General features: G+C 44.6%; 1 pseudogene; it reads left to right on the top strand.

Moving 5' to 3' along the window:
• LOC115127405 (plexin-B1-like) overlaps positions 1–4,140 on the top strand; it is an 81,583-nt pseudogene that overhangs the window by 163 nt on the left and 77,280 nt on the right.

Genomic DNA, 4,140 nt, shown 5'->3' with positions numbered 1-4,140 from the left:
TTGTCCACAGTGCAGCTATATGACCAGTTGTGTTGTCCACAGTGCAGCTATATGACCAGTTGTGTTGTCCACAGTGCAGCTATATGACCAGTTGTGTTGTGTTGTCCACAGTGCAGCTATATGACCAGTTGTGTTGTGTTGTCCACAGTGCAGCTATATGACCAGTTGTGTTGTCCCACAGTGCAGCTATATGACCAGTTGTGTTGTGTTGTCCATAGTGCAGCTATATGACCAGTTGTGTTGTGTTGTCCACAGTGCAGCTATATGACCAGTTGTGTTGTGTTGTCCATAGTGCAGCTATATGACCAGTTGTGTTGTCCCACAGTGCAGCTATATGACCAGTTGTGTTGTCCACGGTGCAGCTATATGACCAGTTGTGTTGTCCACAGTGCAGCTATATGACCAGTTGTGTTGTGTTGTCCACAGTGCAGCTATATGACTGTTCAGTGGGCCAGTCTGACTGTAGCCAGTGCAGAGCGGTGCCGTCAGATTACGGCTGTGTCTGGTGTGGAGGAGAGTCACCTGGCTGTGTCTACCACCTGTCCTGTACCAGCTCACCTGGGCCAGAAGACTCCTGCCCTCCGCCTCACATCATACAGGTAGGTTACATACATACCAGCTCACCTGGGCCAGAAGACGCCTGCCTGTACTGGAACCAAACGTATTCTAGAAATGTACTGGAACCAAATGTATTCTAGAAATGTACTGGAACCAAATGTATTCTAGAAATGTACTGGAACCAAATGCATTCTAGAAATATACCGGAACCAAATGCATTCTAGAAATGTACTGGAACCAAATGTATTCTAGAAATGTACTGGAACCAAATGTATTCTAGAAATGTACTGGAACCAAATTCATTCTAGAAATGTACTGGAACCAAATGTATTCTAGAAATGTACTGGAACCAAATGTATTCTAGAAATGTACTGGAACCAAATGTATTCTAGAAATGTACTGGAACCAAATGCATTCTAGAAATATACTGGAACCAAATGCATTCTAGAAATGTACTGGAACCAAATGTATTCTAGAAATGTACTGGAACCAAATGTATTCTAGAAATGTACTGGAACCAAATTCATTCTAGAAATGTACTGGAACCAAATGCATTCTAGAAATGTACTGGAACCAAATGCATTCTAGAAATGTACTGGACTCATACATGTTTGCATTGGGTGTGTAACGATGCTCAGAATTACAGACCAGGCCGGCCAGTCCATTAGGCAGGATCACTAGGTTGGCTGGCCAGTCCATTAGGCAGGATCACTAGGGTGGCTGGCCAGTCCATTAGGCAGGATCACTAGGGTGGCTGGCCAGTCCATTAGGCAGGACCACTAGAGTGGCTGCCCAGTCCATTAGGCAGGATCACTAGGGTGGCCGGCCAGTCCATTAGGCAGGATCACTAGAGTGGCTGGCCAGTCCATTAGGCAGGACCACTAGGGTGGCTGGCCAGTCCATTAGGCAAGATCACTAGGGTGACTATAGGATGTGTTAATATGACCAGGATGTGACTATACGATGTGACTATAGGATGTGTTAATATGACCAGGATGTGTTAATTTGACCAGGATGTGTTAATGTGACCAGGATGTGACTATAGGATGTGTTAATGTGACCAGGATGTGTTAATATGACCAGGATGTGTTAATATGACCAGGATGTGTTAATATGACCAGGATGTGTTAATGTGACCAGGATGTGTTAATGTGACCAGGATGTGTTAATATGACCAGGATGTGACTATAGGATGTGTTAATATGACCAGGATGTGACTATAGGATGTGTTAATATGACCAGGATGTGTTAATATGACCAGGATGTGTTAACGTGACCAGGATGTGACTATCGGATGTGTTAACGTGACCAGGATGTGACTATAGGATGTGTTAATGTGACCAGGAAGTGACTATAGGATGTGTTAATCTGACCAGGATGTGTTAATATGACCAGGATGTGTTAATGTGACCAGGATGTGACTATTGGATGTGTTAATGTGACCAGGATGTGACTATAGGATGTGTTATTGTGACCATGATGCGTTAATTTGACCAGGATCTGTTAATATGACCAGGATGTGTTAATATGACCGGGATCTGACTATCGATGTGTTAACGTGACCAGGATGTGACTATAGGATGTGTTAATGTGACCAGGATGTGTTAATATGACCAGGATGTGACTATAGGATGTGTTAATATGACCAGGATGTGACTATAGGATGTGTTAATGTGACCAGGATGTGTTAATATGACCAGGATGTGACTATAGGATGTGTTAATCTGACCAGGATGTGTTAATATAACCAGGATGTGACTATAGGATGTGTTAATCTGACCAGGATGTGTTAATATGACCAGGATGTGACTATAGGATGTGTTAATCTGACCAGGATGTGTTAATATGACCAGGGTGTGACTATAGAATGTGTTAATCTGACCAGGATGTGTTAATATGACCAGGATGTGTTAATGTGACCAGGATGTGACTATCGGATGTGTTAATGTGACCAGGATGTGACTATAGGATGTGTTATTGTGACCAGGATGCGTTAATTTGACCAGGATCTGTTAATATGACCAGGATGTGTTAATATGACCGGGATCTGACTATCGATGTGTTAACGTGACCAGGATGTGACTATAGGATGTGTTAATGTGACCAGGATGTGTTAATATGACCAGGATGTGACTATCGGATGTGTTAATATGACCAGGATGTGACTATCGGATGTGTTAATGTGACCAGGATGTGTTAATGTGACCAGGATGTGTTAATGTGAACAGGATGTGACTATCGGATGTGTTAATATGACCAGGATGTGACTATAGGATGTGTTAATCTGACCAGGATGTGTTAATATGACCAGGATGTGTTAATGTGACCAGGATGTGTTTTAAACCCCTCTCTGTCCCTGTCAGATCCATTTAAACCCCTCTCTGTCCCTGTCAGATCCATTTAAACCCCTCTCTGTCCCTATCGGATCCATTTAAACCCCTCTCTGTCCCTGTCAGATCCATTTAAACCCCTCTCTGTCCCTATCAGATCCATTTAAACCCCTCTCTGTCCCTGTCAGATCCATTTAAACCCCTCTCTGTCCCTATCGGATCCATTTAAACCCCTCTCTGTCCCTATCAGATCCATTTAACCCCCTCTCTGTCCCTATCAGATCCATTTAAACCCTCTCTGTCCCTATCAGATCCATTTAAACCCCTCTCTGTCCCTATCAGATCCATTTAAACCCCTCTCTGTCCCTATCAGATCCATTTAACCCCCTCTCTGTCCCTATCAGATCCATTTAAACCCCTCTCTGTCCCTATCAGATCCATTTAAACCCTCTCTGTCCCTGTCAGATCCATTTAAACCCCTCTCTGTCCCTGTCAGATCCATTTAAACCCCTCTCTGTCCCTGTCAGATCCATTTAAACCCCTCTCTGTCCCTATCAGATCCATTTAAACCCCTCTCTGTCCCTGTCAGATCCATTTAAACCCCTCTCTGTCCCTATCAGATCCATTTAAACCCCTCTCTGTCCCTATCAGATCCATTTAAACCCCTCTCTGTCCCTGTCAGATCCATTTAACCCCCTCTCTGTCCCTATCAGATCCATTTAAACCCCTCTCTGTCCCTGTCCCTATCAGATCCATTTAAACCCCTCTCTGTCCCTATCAGATCCATTTAAACCCCTCTCTGTCCCTGTCAGATCCATTTAAACCCCTCTCTGTCCCTATCAGATCCATTTAAACCCCTCTCTGTCCCTGTCCCTATCAGATCCATTTAAACCCCTCTCTGTCTCTGTCCCTATCAGATCCATTTAAACCCCTCTCTGTCCCTATCAGATCCATTTAAACCCCTCTCTGTCCCTGTCAGATCCAGCCAGTGAATGGTCCGGTGGAAGGGGGTGTGCTGGTGACCATCCATGGGTCTAACCTGGGGATGCACTACCAGGACATCCAGGGAGGAGTGACTGTAGCTGGGGTCAGCTGTCTGCCTCAGCCCCATGGATACCTCATCTCTACCAGGTAAATCACACAGGGGGTAGGATTGTCTAACGGTTCAGCTCTGAACACAGGGTGTCCGCAGTCAGTCTCTTTTATGTTCGCACAGCAAAGACCTTGAAGTCGTCACCCACTCAGTCTTGTT

Source organism: Oncorhynchus nerka, linkage group LG7, assembly GCF_034236695.1.
Source record: "Oncorhynchus nerka isolate Pitt River linkage group LG7, Oner_Uvic_2.0, whole genome shotgun sequence".
In the NCBI taxonomy this organism is placed as follows: Eukaryota; Metazoa; Chordata; class Actinopteri; order Salmoniformes; family Salmonidae; genus Oncorhynchus; species Oncorhynchus nerka.
Note: the sequence above shows the minus strand (reverse complement) of the source record. Positions and strands in the feature narration are given on the sequence as shown.